Genomic DNA, 20,363 nt, shown 5'->3' with positions numbered 1-20,363 from the left:
GTTACACAAACAAATGGAACATGATTCACATTTCAAAGTCACGTATTTCTTTACAGTAAATGACAAGTGTTTGATTACGTTAATTTTTATCCGCATAACATAAAAAATTACTCCTCATTTGAAACTAAATCATGAAAATGCTACGTGCTAAAGTACTCTACTATTTGCTTAGGTGAGGAAGAAAAAACAAGGGAAATCCCACACTGGGATGCGTGGGTAATGTGAAGACACCATAAGAAACGATGATTGTGGAAAGATTGAGGTCAGACAAGCGACCAGAGATGATTAAAACAGAGGATGCACATGCACAAATGTGTGTGCACAACGCTTGCACAAATTTGCACAAAGCAAGAGAAAACCACACAGGAGTAAACACAGTAAAAAGGAAATCATCTTGCCTCTGCCAATATGAAGAGAAATGAGACTAGAGACCAAAATAAACAGTAAACAGCCTTGTCACTAAGGCTAGCCTGTCGTTCCACCTAATATTTTCCCTCAGTCAGCCTCTCTTCTGTTCGGGTTCAGTGTTTTTCATCTACTTTCCCTCAATTACTCTTTTTCCCTCTTGCCCACAGTTCCTCTGTTCATTCCCCACAGTCATAAAGTTTCAGCAAGACTGTTGTCTGACTGTTGTGTGCGACAGGGAAGCAGGCAGAGACAGCAAGTGTGTGCGAGTGAGGATGGGAAACTGATGATCTCTGTGTGAAGAGTGGGTTGACTGTGTGTGTGAGATACAAAGAGCCAAAGATTCAATCTTATCGTCTCCAGGTCACTGCAAGATGAAATTATTAACTTCCTCCAGTCCCCACTCCTCTCTCCATTTTTTTTTTTGCGTTCCTTCTCCAATCCTCCAGGGAAGATGGAGGAATATCACCATGGAGCCTCACTCTCTCAGATTAGATCCGAGGTGTGTATGTGTTTTTGTGTTTATGTGTGTGTGAAGTGTTGAAAACTCGTTCGATTTGGGCAAGAGAAGTAAGCAGACTGAGTCCAGGTAGGTGCCAAAAATAGTGATCTTTATTTACACACTTGCGCAGAGTGTGGGAAGAAACTTGCAACAACAATCTTACAATCTTCAACGAGCAGACCGCTCCCCATCCTTATATTACCCTGATGACGTCACAGCTAGATCTTACTGGAAATGATAACAGTTCCAAAGTTCTCCTTATATAGGCATCCAATACTACTTTCGAGACAAACAAGTGTGTGATATGTTGTGCAGTTTTGTGAGACTGTGTGTCCAACCGAGAGATTGTCCTGAGACGACCTCCCTGTTCTTAGTACGTGCAGGAGTGAACGTGCGTACTTTCCATGACTCTCTATGTGCATGTTGGTGTAGGCCTGAATATGTGTGTAAGTGAATGTAGAAGGCCCTACTGGACCCACAGCTTCGAGAGGTGTGAATACAATGATATGGATACCATTTGCAACAGCTTAAGCAGATAGAATAATAGAGAACAACAATAGACTAATTAAAGTGATGATAATATGCATACATTAATATTTTGATCAGATTACCATAGATATAATTCAGAGATTATTCTGTCAACTGGTTCAACAATGATGAATGATTGATCAATGATAGCCCTGATTATAAATTGTCACCATGAGAATACAAAATAAAATATCTCTTGTCCACACTCCTCCTCTTTGGCCATCGGCCAACCTTTACCCGAATTTGTTTCACTCCTCTGTCCAGGCGGCTTCTCGCAACGGCATCATATACCCCGGACCAGCTGAACCAGCTGAACCAGAGTCTAGGGCCCTGCTTACCAGTTTTACCAACACTCGCCTAACCAGAGGAATGAGACAACATCCGATCATCAATATACCTAGAAAAACTATAAGAGAAAACATGGCAGACATAAACACACCCTTCCATTGCCCAAAGACAGACGTGATCCAGTCTCCCAGCCCCGTGTTCACACCTGATTGCTCATGCATGGTTCTAGATAACGTTTTCAGATTCTCCAGCGCCCGAGTGACCGTTCCGTCCGGAGCAGTATTGTTGGGAATAAAGGTGCAGCACATGTCACCAAACATTGCACATACTCCACCCTTCTCAGCCAACAACATGTCCAGAGCCATTCGATTTTGGACTCCCATCAAAGACGTCGGACCTAATTGTTCCGCAAGGCCTTCCACTGCGTCCCTAGTAAGATTAGAGAGTCTCAGCACATTATAATGCACATAATTAATGCGATCAACATTTTTATTTGGAGTTATCCATAAAAACACACTTTCAAAGCCGGCCGCTATCTGATTAACTAACTTATACTCATCTGGAACTCCCCTGGGAACTCCTATTGAGTCAATCCAGGTTGGCGAGTCCCATCTTGGGTCATATTTGTGCGTACCCCTTGTATCTCTCCTACGTCTGGCTGTCAACACACCCGTGTCCTGCTGTGAAACTGTTTCTACCCTACTTCCTATAAGCATCAACGGTGCACCTAGGCGCACCAGAGCACATGTTCCCACACTCCCCAGGGGAACCTGCACCAAAAGGGTGTACTGCCCACAATAATAATATAGCCCACCCCTTGCCCAGGTGCCTATGATTGTGGTTGGGTCACTTACATTATTAGTAGTCCTACCTGGGATCGTCCTCTGACACCAGCTTGGATCAATCCTTCCTAACGTATATCTCACGCTGTCTGTAGAGAACTCAAAACATGTATAATTATCTCGTTTAGGTGTGAATGAACCTGGTTGTGTACGTTTATCAATTGGCGGATATAAACCTGACAAAGTGGTGCAGTTACCTGTGTTCACCGCCTCTCTAGTTAATCTCAGCATACAACTATAACCCCACTCATCCTCTGGATACAGAGGAGCGGGTTCAGTGAACAGACGAGGTCGAGCTGTAGCACAAGCAACACAATCAACCACTTCCTGCTCTTTAGCATTCTGAGCCACCCAATCTAACCAAAGATTCCTATCACCAAAACCTGTGGCCCGCTCTATTAACTCTTGGGGTTTTAATCTAGTGTAATCTGTGGCAACAAGCCATGTCTCTTCTGAATCCTTATAAGTAGCTGTCTCTAGGGGGTCCATTTGCTCTATGAGATTCATTGCAGTGTCGTTCCCTATCGGTTTAGGTCTTGGATTGAATAAGTTCACCCGAATTATCCCTACTGGATCTGTCCCTGCTTTATCTACCCCTATGACTAGATAAAACGCACCCCCGTCATACCCCGCTTCAGGGAGTTCACTCCATGGTCCCAGGGAAAGAGTGACAGGGTTCTGTGTAACAGAATAATCTCTCTGAATGGCTATCCCTTGCAGGGCCTGTGGCACTGTTGGCCGCCATCCTACCCCTGTCCAAGCAACCACATCCTGCCAAGAACACCACTGATCTGTTATATAAGTGTAAATGTCTCCTTCCATTGATGGACCCCACACCGACTTAGGGTAACATACCATAGGGTGATAACAAATCCACACATCATATGTTCTCCAGCTGCTACCGTCTCCTGGGCATCTAATTACCTCACACAAATCGAATGTGAAGGCTGTCGTGGACCCATTAACATACCCAAACTCAACTCCCCCACTGGCTGTGAGACACCCATCGTTCCCACCTGAGCCAACCTCGCGCTTGAATTTCCTTGACGACTTGATCGGTTTGGACTCTGGAGCGGATAGACCTCTGCGTCTGGGCAATTCACCTGTCTGCCAATAAACAAACAAACACATTATAATACTTATTATCCCCAACATCCCCGTTATTTTCCAATTTTCCCACAACTTCATGATCACTGTTCCCAGGCTCGTTTTACTTTTACTTTAAACTTCGTAATAAGAGTATAACGTTATGAGTATAAAAGTATGCGATTATCGTACAAAACTATTACGACTCCTTTAAACTATAAAATACTTTAGACTAGAGCCCTAGCCTATTAGGAGCCTGAAATGAATTAATACTTGGCATGTGACGCTCCTCTTCTTTCTTCGTCTCCCCAGGTAGACTACTGGGGAGAACCGCGGCACAGGGGGAGAGGATTATTCTGCCTCTATGTTCCCCCCTGTGTTACTTGGGGTGGAGCTTATCTCGAGTAAGCTCTCATCGGCCACGGCACATTGAGACCAATGGAACCAGGTCTCACCCTTTCCCTTCAGCCGAACCGCACTGGTAGTTCGAGCCGTCACCTCGAATGGCCCCGTCCACCTTGGATCTCTCCACTTTCGCTTAATGACCTTCAGCCACACCGCCTTGGCGTCGGGTACGGACCTGTCCTCCGCATTCACCCCCTCTCCAACCTGTTGTGTGAAACTAGACACAAGAGCTTTTAATTCTTTCCAACATTCATTATGGTTTCTGTTACTTTTTATACTTTCTTCCGCCGGGACTGTTGTCCAAGGACCTGGAAACTGTCGTCCTGTCAACAGCTCATATGGTGTGAAACCTGTGGATTGATTAACACAACATCTTATTATCATCAATGCAATTGGCAGGGCTGCCACCCAATTTAGCCCCGTCTGAGCAGAAATTTTAGCGATTTTATTTTTCAGGTTTAGATTCATTCTTTCTACTTTCCCCTGCGACTGGGGATGATATACAGTGCCAAATCTGTGTTGCAACCCCAGCTTCTGTTCTACCTCTGCCAAATCTTTGTTTTTGAAATGAGTCCCATTGTCTGACCTAATTCTCTTAGGAAAACCATGCCGGGGGATGTAATGATTGATTAAACACTTAATCACACTTTTTGCATCCTCCCTCTTTGTTGGCCACGCTTCGGGCCATCCCGTCAGAGCATCTACACTTACCAGTAGATATCGAACTCCTCCTGGCCCTGGATCAATCATGTCAGTGAAGTCGATCACAATCTCTTCACCTGGTCTCTCTGGGATGGGAAATTTTCCTGCCTCTGGCTTAATTACTGGTTTTGGATTGTGCCTCCCACAGATCAGACACGTCCTGGCTTTCTCCTTGATCATATCCTTCAAAAAGGGATGCCACCAATGGCACAGATGTCTTCCCATCTGGGCCACACCTACATGGCCAAGCCCATGCGCTTCGGCAATCTTCTGTTTTGCCAGGTTGGCCGTCAACACTGGTCGTCCGTCAGGTCCTCGCCAGAGACCTCCTTCTTCCCAGGCTCCTCGACTCTTCCAGACCCCCTTTTCTTCCGGGGCCGCCTCCTCTTGGGCCTTCCTGGCCTCCTCTAGCATGTTGACTCCTACTTCTTCCTCCGCGGTTATTTGCACCATCTGTCGTAGTGCTTTATAGCCTGCTGCCTCCTTGGCCGCTCGATCAGCTTCCTGATTTCCCCTGGCCACCATGCCAGTCCCTGAGGAGTGACCTTTGCATTTTATAATGCTCACCTCCTCTGGATCTCCCAAGGCCTGCTCAAGTTCCTCCATTTCCTTCTTGTGGCAGATTGGTGCATTATCTGCTGTCCTGAATCCTGCTCTTCTCCATTGGGCCAGCTCCACGTGAGCTGCTCCAAAGGCATAAGCTGAGTCCGTGTAAATGTTGACTCTTTTTCCTTTTGCAAGTCTCAGAGCTCGACTTAGAGCAATTACTTCTGCTCTTTGGGCTGACTGCTGCCCTTCAAGTCTTTCAGCCTCCTTCACTTCAAACTCAGCCCCTTTTCTGCAAACTACCGCGTAGCCTGCTTTCAATCCTTCCTCATCTCTGTAGCAGCATCCATCTGTGAACCAATCTTCAGCTCCCCGTACAGGTTCCGCTTTCAAGTCTTCTCTTATCTTCTCGTCGACTTCAGCTCTCTTTGCACAGTCGTGCGGCTCTCCTGACCCCATTAAATCTGCCATATTGATTCCTTCATGCGTGAAGGTCAAGTTGGGAGCGTCTAAAACTTTACTCACTCTCTGTTGTGTCAATGGTGTCATGGTGAAGGCTTGTGAGTTAACATATGCCACCACACTGTGGGTGGTCAGCACCTTCAACGGATGGTCCCTCACTATATGTGCTGTCTTTTGTATAATCTTTGACACCCCAATGGCATGCTGTGTGCATCCCGGGTGCCTTGTCTCTAATGGATCCAGTCTGACGCTGACGTACATGAGTACATCTCTCCCTCCCCCTTTTTTCTGAAACAACACCCCATTAACTATCCCGTGTGTTTCTGAAACATCAAGATAGAAGGGTTCATCATAATTAGGGATGGCAAGATCAGCCGATCTTGACAAGTCCTGTTTTAATGCGATGAACGCCGACTCAGTGGCCGATGTCCATGGCAGTTCAGCCTTCAGGTTACGGACACCCACTGTTTTCACCAAATCCCTCAAAAGGGCTGTTTTCCCTGCATAATTTGGAATGAAGTGACGGCTGTATCCTGTTAAACCTAAGAATGAGAGCAACTCCTTAACCGTACGCGGTTTTGGATGTGTCAAAATCTGATCGCGATGGGTGTTTAGCAATCCCACTGATTTGTGAGCAATGACACGGCCCAGAAATGTTACTTCTGGTCGGACCAACTGCAACTTTTCTTTACTCACTTTGAAACCGCACTCAGCGAGTCTCTTCAGTATGGTAAGTGAAGCTGCCGTACAGGCCGAAGCAGACGGAGCCGCAATGAGCAAATCATCAACATATTGCACCAGTGAACACCCCTCTGGTAGGTGGCATGGCGATAGAGCTTCTTTCAACACTTGGTTGAAAATGCCCGGGGAGAGTGCAAACCCTTGTGGCAACCGTGTGTATCTATACTGTTGCCCCCTGTATGTGAATGAAAAAATGTCTCTCAGAGACTCATGTAATGGGAGACAGAAAAATGCATTCGCTAGATCAATACATGTAAACCACTTCTGTTCTGGTGTTAATGCCGTCAATGCCGTGTAGGGATTTGGGACAGGCACCGTGTCAGTACGTAAAATGGCATTAATGGCTCTTAAGTCATGTGCCATTCTGTACTTTCCTGTCCCGTGTTTTTCTACTGGCAAAATAGGAGTGTTCCAGTAAGATTGAGAGGGCTCAAGCACCCCTACTTTCAATAGCCCTTCAATGGTTTCTGCAATTCCCTCTTCAGCTGCTCTCTTTTGCCTATACTGCGGTTTCCAAATTGGTGTTTCAGACTTCAGCTGGAACAAAACAGGCGAGCAAGTTGCCAGGCCCACATCTGTAGACCCAGCTGACCATAAGGTGCCAGGAAGAGTCGCAAGTGCGGCAACTGCATCCGCATGGTCTATTCTTTCTCTCCCATGGATTCTTGAGATTTGTTCATGCTCCAATATCACTGTGTCCTCTGATAGACAAGTGATACGGTAAATTTTGCATTTTGGCGAGTACCAAACGTCTGGAATCTGAGTAGCTTGCCAGCCCGGTTCATCGAGGGCTCTCTTGACCATTGTTCCCAGCTCCTTCGCCTGATGACCCTCATGGACCGCCAATGTAATATGGGGCACTGAATCAGGTCCCATTTTGAACCAAGGCCGTTGTTCTTCGGTTAAATTTACTCCTGCAGCGACGCCTTCAGGACCGACATAGATGTTCTGAGAACACACATTCCAGGTCTGACCTTCAAGGTCAGACTGGAACAGGTCCCTATAGATTTCATCCTCGTTCTTATCATAATAGAGGGTCACGTGGCATGGATCTCGCGGAGAAGAATAGACAGCCAAGGCCATAATCCAAGGTTTCCACAGCTGATACAGTCTCAAAATACCTTCATCCACCAACCGACCCCAGTAAATGTCAGCTGTAGGTTGTTCACAGTCTTTCAGCAAATACTGGTTCTTTGAAATTGTCCCCAGGCACAGAAACTCTTTTCCTCCTGGAAGTGTAACTGTTAATCCATCAGCTGAGCACATGACAGTGGCTCCCAATTTAATGAGCAGGTCCCTGCCCATCAAATTCACTGGCACCTGAGGAGACACCACATAACTGTGCTTCAATGTCTGATTTCCCAGCACCGTCCGGGCTGGATTGGTTATTGGCAGAGTCATTGGAACCCCAGAGAAACCCACCACACTAACCGTGTGTTCGGAAAGTGTGACACTGCTTGGTCTTTGTCTCAGCGTTGAGTAAGTAGCTCCAGTGTCCACAAGGAAGGTCATTTCAGTCCCTTCCACACTCATTGACAACATCGGATCTGCCATTCCCATGTCGTCTTGTCTCTGTGGGTCCCGTCAGTACAGCTCCTCCTCTCCGCCCCAGTAGGCCAGGGGATACTGAGCCACCGGCGCCATGCTTGGGTTTGGAGCTTGATGTCCCCTTGTCTGGACCACTCTGCCTCGAAGAGCTCCCTGTGCCTGGGGTGGAGATGGATAACCAAGTTCTAGCTGTCGTGGTGTAGGACAATCACGAGCCCAATGTCCTCGTCCTCCACACCTTCTGCATACATTCGGGTCCAGCATAGGTCCCCCCAGACCACGGCCCCTTGGTCCGCCTCCTCTTTGAGATCCACCACGCCCCCTCAACGACCTAGTAGCCCCCCAATTCCCCGCGGGTCTTCCTTGCCTTGGTCCATTGGCGGGCCATCGGTCATCAGGGTACAGAACCGGATCCAGATCTGGCCAATCAGGCTCCGGATTGCCCTGTGGCTGCGCCACCAGCATCTTCTTAGCTCCATCTTTGTTTTCCTTTTTCTTTTCGTTTAGTTTTTCTCTCGCCTCAGCCAATTTCAATTTTACTAACTGCCCTTGCGCCTCCTCCAGCTCCTGTTTTTTCTTGCTCACCTCGTCTCTTTCCAGCTCAAGTCGATGTATGATATGCCTCTCCCATTTTGCTGAATCCGCCACCGCAAAGTCTGGATTCTTCTGTAGATCTGCTCTCACTCGTTCTGGCAGACCTGCTAACACCGCACATCGGAACCACGCCCGAGGTTCCCCATCTTGCCCAGGATGCTCCCCAGTTTGGAGAATCCACTGTTCTTTTGCGTGCTCTATAAACTCTCTAGGGGAATGTTCTGGGCTCCAAACAATCCTAGGTGTAGTGCCAATATTATGGGTCGGATACTTCTCACGCACTGCATCAGAGAGAGCATTTCGCACCCTTGCATAGGGGACATCGTTTGGTTGGCATACAGTTCTTGCTATCTCTTCCACGTCTGCGAGGCCTCCACCTCTGAAGGTCCTCCCACCGATAGCACGAAAATCTCCCAGGGCAAGTTCTTCTCCTTCTGTAAGACTTCCTAGTCTTCTCAACCAAGCCGCTCCTCCCTCTGTGATCGGGGGCAGCTGCTTCACCAGAGCCTCAAGATCTCTGATATTATAGGGATGGTAGACTGGTTCGCCCTGTGAACCCGTCAGTAAAGGCATAGTGAGGGGCAATTCCTCCTCTATGTCACACTGCCCTTCTCCGGTTTGCAATGCAACGCTCTGCTTCCGATTCTTTTCAAAGATCGACGGTCTTTTGTCTCTTACTTCTTCCAGAACCCTCCCAGAGCGAAGCGTCTTCACTCCTGGGAGACCCTGAAACTTTGGGGCGAGTCCTCCCATTTCCAGGTTCGACACTTCTCTAGATTTTCTTGATTGTCTTACAGAGGTCGCCAAGTCCTTTTCCAATGCCTCAAGCGTTTGTGCTAATAGCCGTGGTGTTGCTACGCCTTCTTCCTCCAGTCTTTTCAAGGTCTGTTCCAACTTTATCACGGCCTCCCGGTTGTCAGATATTTTCCCAACAACATGGCCCTGCCACTGTTCTTCCTCAGGGTTGTCAACCTTTGACCTCTGACTGGTTTTTTGGTTCGCCTTTAATGGCTGCCTCTGAAACTGCAGTGAAGGTGAATCTTCCTCTGAAGTCCAGACCTCCTGGGATGCATTTCCCTGGCTGGGCTGTTGCGGTGTCACCTGACCTGTACTCATGGAAGCCACAGGTTGAGCTTCTTCTGTAGCTCCATCTGGGCTGAAAAGAGAGGGAGGGATCAAGATCACCCCCCGTGTAGTAATTCCTTGTGATGTCCCAGCAGCTGGGTGGGGCTGACTCACTTCTGATGCAGCTGCCACTGATTGAGGCTGCATCACTTTTTGTGTAGGTGCCACTGATTGAGGCTGCGCCACTCTTGTGTCTGCCTCCTCTATGCCCCGAGCAGATGTCGATGGTATAGGATTCTCCTGTACTTCCACAATTCCTCCCTTAACTGTTCCTGTTTTTCCTCCCGGCCCCCACAGGGTGCCACCCTCCAAAGTCACCACTGGACAGATATAAGGAGGGGGTGGGGCACTCAAGAATTCCTTCAGGCTGGGATATAATATTCCCTCAGCCTCGGCTTCTTTTATTAAGACTGGTTTGGTGTCATTCACTTCCTCTTGCATCCAGTGAGAAACGCCTTGGGAGACAATCATAAGCTTGCAATACTTATTTTGTTTTCCAATCATGAGCTTCTTTTCTGCCTTCACTTTTCTCCCTTGAAAACGTCCCAAGTGTTCCTCTTCAAGCTCTTTGATTCTCTTCTCACATTTCTCACCTTCAACTTGGAAGATGGAGTGAAGAGGAGTTCTGTCCTCCAATGTCTTCTGTTGATTTTCACATAATTCCTTCACTTCTCTTTCCAGATCTTGACACTGGCGGGCAATCTCCTTTGAAGTCCCCTCAGCAGTAATTTTAATTGCTTTCTTCAATTGCTGTATTTGGTCCTTCAGTGGCTTGTATCTCTTTCCCCCATCAGGGGTCACCTTTTCCTCTTCAGCCATTTTGCTTTTCGACCTCACTTACCTTTACCAAAATGGCCGCTCTTAGGCTCCTCCCTTTGGGGTTGCCTCACTGTAGTTCCCCTTTCGGCAGTCAGAATCCCACAAGCTGGTCAAGCTTAACCTCCGCTAGGCTCTAGCCGGGGAGAAACCGCCCACAGACACACATACACACACACACACACACTCTCTAATGCTCCTTTCAAGACAAAACTTCACAAACGTCTACTGCAACAATTTAAGCACCCAAAGCCAGCAAAAATTCACTCTCACATTCACTTCCCTAACAACTACAAAATTTTCACACATGAGAATAATCCAGTCAATCTACTATGCACGCCGTTTCCCTCCTTATAGCGAGAGACTCACCCGATCTTTAAAAGACTTTATATACACTATGAAATCACAAACACAAGACTACAAGATTTAGTTTATTTAATATATTGAAATCCTTTCACCACACTTCTGAAACACACCTTCACCTACCCAAAAAGAAAACTGAGAAGCAGAGAAATGGAGAAGTAGGGAGATGGAACAAAGCCAGCAAGTACACACACACACACAGAGCTCCCCACAGAGCCCCCTCTCCTCCTCTCAGAGAGAGAAAAGAAAAGAGTTTTCCTTTTTTCACTCTGCAACCACACAGGAGAAATTCAACAGACAGTTTATACCGCTAATTTACACCTTATTTACACATTATTTACACATGGGCCCATATAAACGTATGAAAACACCATATGCCAGAACAACTTATCTTCTTTATTTCTCTACCGATATTCCTAAGTTTTTGACTAATTTAAAAGCATCTTTCAGCCCAGGGCCGCGCCTTGCTAATCAATTAAACCCGCTTCGAGGACGCCCCCGCCGAAAGCGGTCAGATTCCTAAGCCCTACTTAATTTATAACTGCTCCCCGCCAGGCAACAAGGACCTCCACCAGCCACGTGAAATATCCCAGTTCACGCTTTTGGCTTTACTTAAAGTTCACAAGTCCCCGACGTTAAATAGTCACAGCCGGGTCGCACCCTGTCACTCAAACAGCGCAGTAAGAAAAGTGATCCCCTTGATCACTTTAGTTTTTAAGGGGGGCTCGAAATCCCCCGGGTACCACCCGAGCTTTTAACCTGACCGTGCGTCCACGATCAGGGGTCGCCGCCACCCGCTGAGCAACTGCGCTCTTAGGGGCCGCGCCCCAGTCCTAAGACAATTTATTCAAGTGTATTATAAGCATCACTCCCGGGTCTTAGCCCGCGGTTATTTCGACGCCCGAACCGCGTTCTGCTGATCAATCAGACCGAATACCCTAAACTACTGGTTGGCTGGCTGGCCTCCCCAGTCAACCCACATCACTTTAAACACACACCGTATTGACTTAAACACATAACCTCTTAACTCAAAATTCCCCCCAAAATAAACAGCAATAAATTTAGTCAGTCCAATATTCCCTGCTTTTAGCACTAATTACCCCAAAATCACTATGGACAGACACCAGAAGCCCATACTGAGTGAATATTATTAAATTTAGTTTTAACTTCCAATTTAGCGCCTTTGGATAAAAATCAACAGGTGGCACTCACCTTCTAGTTCGCCTGGCGTGTCACTCAGATAAGCTGCTGGCCTTCCGTCCCTTTGGCACCTCCAAGCCGCACGCTCCTCTCTTCCCCAACCAGGTTTCGGCACCAAGAATTGTTGAAAACTCGTTCGATTTGGGCAAGAGAAGTAAGCAGACTGAGTCCAGGTAGGTGCCAAAAATAGTGATCTTTATTTACACACTTGCGCAGAGTGTGGGAAGAAACTTGCAACAACAATCTTACAATCTTCAACGAGCAGACCGCTCCCCATCCTTATATTACCCTGATGACGTCACAGCTAGATCTTACTGGAAATGATAACAGTTCCAAAGTTCTCCTTATATAGGCATCCAATACTACTTTCGAGACAAACAAGTGTGTGATATGTTGTGCAGTTTTGTGAGACTGTGTGTCCAACCGAGAGATTGTCCTGAGACGACCTCCCTGTTCTTAGTACGTGCAGGAGTGAACGTGCGTACTTTCCATGACTCTCTATGTGCATGTTGGTGTAGGCCTGAATATGTGTGTAAGTGAATGTAGAAGGCCCTACTGGACCCACAGCTTCGAGAGGTGTGAATACAATGATATGGATACCATTTGCAACAGCTTAAGCAGATAGAATAATAGAGAACAACAATAGACTAATTAAAGTGATGATAATATGCATACATTAATATTTTGATCAGATTACCATAGATATAATTCAGAGATTATTCTGTCAACTGGTTCAACAATGATGAATGATTGATCAATGATAGCCCTGATTATAAATTGTCACCATGAGAATACAAAATAAAATATCTCTTGTCCACAGAAGGGGAGAAGAGGCCAATAAAAGAGCAGAGGGGTCAAGTGTGCAGTTATTGCTTTTCCTTGTCTCCGTGGAAACCCATGAGAGGCCTGCCACTGAACTGATGCTCAGCAATGGATGTCGTGTGTGTGTGTGTGTGTGTTGTGTGTTTATATATATGGGGTTATGAGCAAAATTGAAATGTCAAGAGGGCTCTGTTTATGATACAGTTCATGGAAGAGATTCACATTAGAGGGACACATTGACAGAGAGACCAAAGAATGGACAGACAATAAACAGCATTAGATGAGGGACGCAGACACACAAAAACATTGGCTTTACTGTATTCTAATATACCAAAAACACACGCACTTATCTAAATCATGACATACATGTAGCGCAGTAGAAATTCTCTTTGCCGTGTTTGGACACCTCTTTTGTTCTTAGAGCTTTTCTAGCTTTTTAAAGCCACTTTTTAAGAGTTGTCGCTGCCATCAAATTCATAATGTGCTAATATTTTTCATAAACAGTTTTTTCCATACACAGTACATCAGTCAAAAATGATGCCAAAGGGAAAAAAAACAAATAACACAAATACAAATATAAGCAGTGCTCTCTTACTTGAATTTGCTGTTGGTTTAGCAGCTTCACAAAAAGTACATGAACAGATTTCCTTTGAAGGATGTGTACATACTGAGCACGGATTCCTCAACATAACAGTCATATAGGACAACAACAAAAAAAAAAAAAAAACTAAACAAAAACAGACTAGTTGCATTATGAGCCAACAGGCAGACAGACAGGAGGAGAACAGAAGCCACCACACAGCAGCAACAGTCAGAAACAGACAGACAAAACAAGTAGCATACATAAAGACAAGACATCAGACATTGAAAAAGGCACAGAGGCAGACAGACAGACAACACAAACTCATTAATGTAGACAGCGAGGCAGACTTGCAGGGAGACAGGTAGCCCATTAGGGGATGAGAGAGTTTGGGCAATTTAGCAGCTGATGCAGGACTTTGCTTCCCCAGGGGGTTAGGAGAGAGAGAAGGATTGGTGTGTGTGTGTGTGTGTGTCTGTGTGTGAGTGCATGTGCACACACAATTCCAATGTGTGTGACTGTGCATTCATCCATGTGAATGCGCAATCACACACACGTGTGTATGTGTGCATAGAGTAAATGTGAGTTCTTGGGTGGTGCTTTTAATGGTTGGGGTTCTGTTCTTGAAGGAGGCCGAGTTGATGAGAAAGAAACTCGGGCTTTAAAAAAAGATAAAAGCACGGTTAGGATAAGGAGGGTTTCATGGAAATGGTGTATAGCTTGAACGTGACTAGGGGGAGAGTCAGGAAACAGGCGATAGGGGTTAGGGTTTTATGTGTGAAAATGAGGTACAGATAACAACACAGTGCAATCCATCACCTAATTTACACCAACATGCACTTGCGCCACTGCTCCTCACAGCAGGCCAATTAGACGGTTTCATCTCATGACATCACCGCACTCTCCCAGAGTGAAAATTGACACCGCTATCACTCAGCATCAGTGGGAGAGAAAAAAAAGAACCACCCAAAAGGAAAATGAAAGAGATGATAATGGGGAGAAATGCTAAATATATGCACATATTTATACATATATTATGCATGCACACTATTTTTGTTGTTTGTGTGTTTGGTTCTATTCTGCCTGTTAATACAAAACTGGATATTTCCTGCGTTTATTATTTTTGCTTTCCCAGATCATTTTCCAGTTAGTGTCCAGTGTCCAAAATATAAACAACTCTACAAGTGGAAGTGTGGGTATGGTGATGTCAGGTCGAAAATATAAAGCCACAGGTATTTACAATGCAAAACACAGTGGGGTAGAGCGTTAACTGAGGCACAAACCAGCGTGTTGCTGTTTGTGCTTGAAATCGCTTCTTTGCTAATTTTTGCTGAAGGAGTACAATGCCAAGTACCTCGAGCAATTTGAAGTGATACATCTACAAACAAACAACACCAGAAACGAAGCCATCAGTGAGAAATGAAACGGAAAATGTTTGCTGACAACTATAAAAAAAAAACCTTCAGGGAAACAAAAATAAAGTCCCTGGAATTTAGCAGCGTGGATGTAAGGCGGGAAAAAAACCAAACAGAAGGACCAAATTCCAACAGGCACAACCACCGACAAAGGGATGAATGCACTCTAAACAGACTGCAGCACTTGGATCTGAGCTCATGTCAGAATACACCTCCTTTCTTTTTCAGCAAGTGTGCTGGCCTCTCACCCCACCGTCATGGTAACACTCTGAGCTGTGGTGGCACTGGCGGTTTTAGCAGGAGGGGTGGGATCCCACCTCATCTGCACACACCAACTCTGAGGTCAGGGGTCCAATTCCAGAAGAACCTTTTTATTCCTTGATCCGCTTTCTTTTCCTCCTCCTCACTGCTCCCCTTCAGCCACATCTCCTCTCACTGGAGGCGATGGAGACCCAGTTCATCGTATAAGTAGCCGTCAATCCTCCTATCTCCGATTACACACCCCCACCCACTCTGCCATATACACATTGTAGGGGTTTATGTGTGCATACGTGGCCAATATCACCCCACTCCAGCCGGCTGTAATCCCTCTGTGCCCTCCAGCCTGATCTACACTGTTATATTCACGCTGGTTCTCATGGGTGTAGTAGTCTCTAAGTCGCATGTAAAATGATATGAGCATTAGAGGGGAAGGGCAGGTAACACAAGCCTTCTTTATTTTTTCTGAGCAAGGTACGAGCAGCATTGAATCAAAGCTAATTCAACTGCTTTTGCAATGATGCAATAAAGACGGCTCAAAAGTGGATAATCTGATAATCTCGTTCGCCAGTTAAAAAGTGAAAAAGAAGCATGGTCTGTGTGATGTGTAGTGGTTTGCTCAAATGTTTTAACCACATTATCTACAATGCACGTTAAACTGCTCTAATCACTCTCTGACAATGCAGTCAGAGAGGATTGTGCGTTAATTAGAGGAATACTCTATCGCCTGATGACTAATTAAATATCTGCTCAAGTCAAAAAATTAAAAAACAAAAATGCAATGATAAAAAAAAAATTACCTTTTTTGAGCTGACCTTGATTCAACCAGAGCCCAAACCTCTGTAACATTTAACAGGAATGAACCTTCTTAACATTTTTTTGGCAGTGTGCCTGGGATTTTGTCAGACTAACAGCTTTTACAATTCATCTTTCTCTTATAAGCAAGCTCACATGCCATTCTCATGAAAGAGTCAGACACCAACAAAAAGAAAAACAGAAGAAAAAAAAGAGGTTTTCTTGTAGTTTCCCCATTTCAGTTTAACATAATAAGTTTTCCTATTATGTTAAATAATAAGTGCTGTAGCTTGCTTGGCTGAGCAGGCAACCCCCATACTACAGGAGAGACCTGGGTTCAAGTCTGCCAAAGACCATTTCTATCATGTTATTTGCCCCAAATCTATACCTGCTGTCCTGTCAACTCTGTGAACCATCATGTTGAATAAAGGCTAAAATCCTAGAATACAGCCTTTTCTTGAACAGTGGCCTGAAACTTGACCTGAAGTTGTCTATATGAGGTCCTTTAGCTAGGCATGGATGATGTTTTACTTCAGGAGAAATGTTGAAAGTTAATCTAAGGAACTTGGAAAGAAAAGTGTCTGGACTTCTTTAAGTTGCTTGAAGACGTTTCACCTCTCATCCGAGAAGCCTCTTCAGTTCTAGGGTCAGATATTGAAGAGTCCCAGATTTAAGTCCTAGGGGAGTGTATCCCCAAGAGGGTCATGAACCCCCTGTTGATCTTCTACCCAATCACATGAGCCAAGGTGTGAAAACAGGTGTAGGTCACAATCAGCCAAGATTTTGGGTGAACTCATTGTGAAACCTAGCCCCACCATATCATGTGATTTCGTGAGGTCAAATGGCGGGGATGTGAGTGGGCGTTAAGGCGTCTGGGAAAGGATCTCAAAACTGGATTATAGATGGCAGACAGTTGATGTAGTAAACCAACCCCTCTGTTCAAAGATGGTTGTTCACAGTGGACATAGATGGCTTCTTTCCACTCCTCTTTCGAACCATCTGACTTCTCTGAATAAAGTGTGAACATCGGCATCCTCGAAAGAGTGACCTTTATCCTTTAGATGCAGAGGGGCAGCCGAATCGTGTCCCATGGAGGTGGCTCTTCTATGTTGTGCCATGCGTTTATGAAGTGGCTGTTTGGTCTCTCCAATGTAGAGGTCTGAGCAATCCTCGCTACACTGTACAGCATACACTACGTTGCTAAGTTTGTGTCTTCTTGATTACAGCAATTGTCAGCATGAATATGTCAGTCAATCTTGAGGTAAAGGTGAAGGGGTACTGAAAGATGTCCATTTAGAATTAGGCAGAATAATGGGAAAACCACTACAGGAGGTTTGGAGGGGGTGATGGGGCAATGGGGCCTTGGTGGACCTGCATGGAAGCCAAGGAGGGTTAGGGTTAGGGTTCTCTCCTTTTCTGGAGTATATCTAATTTTTATGAGATGGGAAAAACTCTAATAACCATGCATAATAATCATTGCAATCATGCAATAATGCATGCAGTGACTGAGGCTTTTTGAGCAGAAGGTGCAGAAGAATTGCTTCAAATGAGCTAAGGTAAAAAAAAAAAACCTTCCGCAAATAATGGAGAGATATTAAAACTAGAATTGTCCTAAATCAGTTTGGCCCATCCCAGCTTGGCCTGAGAATCAAACTTGGCAGTTTGTGACCCCCCCCAAAAAAAAAAGAATTAAAAACCCCACTGAGATAAAAACAGAAATTTTGATACCTCATGTTATCGGACAATATCAGAGAAACAACTAGTCTCTCAGACATAGAGAGTGATGCCTAGTATGCAGCCAGAGAAAGGGAGAGAGAGTATGAGAGTGATAACAGTGACCTTCTATTGTCATTAGGAATGAATGTCTCTTATACGTACGCACTCAAACACACACAAAACGCTCTCCTTTGGAAGCGCTGGATGCTGATATACTGTCCCACAGAAATCTATACACACACACACACACACACACACACACACACACGCACACACGCGCACACACACACACGCACATATAGAGCACTGATTGGAGCTGTCAGTCAGTATTGGTGTCGGCGCAGAGACCCCCTGTATTGAGTGACAGCTGGTGGACAGGATATGACATACAAATACACTCCCACTGAGACTGTAGGAAGCACAGTGCCACTGCGCTGCACGGCTCCACTTTCACAAAACTACGCTTGCCTTATGCTGCAATAGCTCTGATTTTTTTTACTTTCTCGGGTCTTCTCGGGTTATTGCCTCCTTTTTTTTCTTATCCCAGTCTATCTATAACTCAATTTCAAGTCCCTTTTTTTCCCCAGGCATGAAGTGGTAGTGGCAAAACAAACCTATAGGGAAGAGGTAGTTGGCGCAGTTGCTCCTCAGTTTTTATTTATTTATTTTTTAATCCATCTAAGAGAACTCTGAAAGTTCAGTCACTGCTAAATTTCCCAGTTGGCTGGCTCACTGGCCAGGCTGCTGCTGTAGCAGTCCTCAATATTAATTTGCGACTCCTCCCATGAGTTTGCGGTTTCTTGCTTGACAACTACACCATATTGGACTGCAGCTGTCATCAGTAGTACTTTTTCTACTCTGGAGATTCAATTCAATTCAAGTTTATTTATATAGTGGCAAATCACAACACCAGTCACCTCGCGGTGAGCCAGTGGCTTCAACTAGAATCTGCAGTAGGTAGAGAGTTGATTCATGTGGGGCTACATGGGGATGACCCATCCTTCATAGCAGAACAAGAACTACCATCGCCACAAATGAATGCAAGACCAGGGAGCTGGAGACTCACTTAAGAAGCAGCTCACTGCATTACTCAGTTGTTTATTGCCACAAAGAAAATAGCAAATAATATCAGCACTAAGAGAATTTAAATTTGCAAGAAACAGTGAAAAAAAGGAAAATAATGTGCATGGAGTTTGGAGCATCTGTACATCCTCCACCAAATCAGAGGAAAACACAGTGGTCTCTAAGTATGGCAGAAAGAACCGCAGAGATAAAAGACCCTAATCCACCTCTTAAGTCTGCCATCATTAGCCATTTCTGGGTCTCTTTTTCGGTTCCCAAACTCAAACAAAACACTGAGAGTTAATAAAACGTTTTCTTCCTCTTACATAAAATGTTCAGTGTGGGTGTTCTCCCAGGTGTTACAATAAAGCTTCATATCCAGACACAGATGAAAAAGAGGATTTATCAAGTTTAATGGAGTGAAAGGAAGGAAGTTAGCAGAAAGTTAGCTGGCTAGTTTTCATCTAAAGATGATAAACCATATTCTGACTCCAAGACTTTAAAAATAAAACAAAATGTACAGCTCTGCTATCACTTTGGACACAAATGAAGACCAACAACTAAACAGCGGTAATCTTTTAGGATTATTGAAGTTGGGCTAGCTGGCATATAGTATGCTACCTGGTGGCTAGCTACAGAGCTATTAAACACATTAGCAGGGCAAACATGGAGGATGAGCGCTAACTCAAATGCAATCATATGACCTGAAAAATACGCTGAAAACGGACCATACTTGGGTCAAGAGAACATCTGAGATGATTTATCCACAACATTAATATAGTACTGTGTGGTCTGGATTACTTGCTAATGAAAATTCCTCATCCTCAGCTTCATGTACCCATTTAAACCTTTTAAACCTTAGTTACCCTCAGAGTGATTCTCTTCTGAAGCATTTGAATATTTGGTGTCTGGCAAACCATGGGCCCATGGGCTGTAGGTACATTGTGATGATTTAAAAACTGAGCTTAAAAATGCAATGCACATAAACAGTGCTACAATGACTACTGTTCATTTAGGGGCTTGTTTTCTAATAAATTTTTTAAAAGATACAAAGCATTACAACATGTTAAAAAGACAGCAGCATTAATGGGCGCGGCAGGAATTTGGAACCGAAAGCAAGGTTGATATGTCATCATTTAATAATAATAAGGATAATAATAAGCTACTAAAGGTTAATTCCTGTATTTAGTGTGCCTTTCAATACCAAAACTGTGAAAACACAATGTTACTTGTTTTTCTTTGGTACTCTGGGCAGTGTAGTCACCAAGGCAACAATTCTTCCAGAACAAATGTAATTCTACTGGTACTGACTGCTAAATTTCTGGTATCCCTAATTACTGCAGTTGGTAAGTAAGAGACTGTGTTTCCAGACATTTCAGTAAATGTACTCCCTGGGGCAGTAACAAAAAAACCAAAAAAACAATGCACCAGAAATGACTGTTATAATTGCCCTTTGTCTGGTTGTGCCATGTGAGCTGCAGCTTCTGCTACATCTCAGCACATTAGGTTAAAGCAGGTTGAACTGAGAAGTGGCTCCACAGAATCATTTTACCTTAAATGCT

At 44.9% G+C, this 20,363-nt stretch overlaps 1 protein-coding gene across 3 annotated transcripts in view; it reads right to left on the bottom strand.

Annotated features, from left to right (window-relative positions):
• sh2d3ca (SH2 domain containing 3Ca) overlaps positions 1 to 20,363 on the bottom strand; it is a 66,131-nt gene that overhangs the window by 12,077 nt on the left and 33,691 nt on the right. The window lies entirely within an intron of this gene.

The sequence above is a fragment of the Perissodus microlepis genome, chromosome 7 (genome assembly GCF_051167445.1).
Source record: "Perissodus microlepis isolate ML-2025 ecotype Zambia chromosome 7, ASM5116744v1, whole genome shotgun sequence".
Classification (NCBI taxonomy): Eukaryota; Metazoa; Chordata; class Actinopteri; order Cichliformes; family Cichlidae; genus Perissodus; species Perissodus microlepis.
This window is presented reverse-complemented; position numbering and strand designations above follow the sequence as displayed.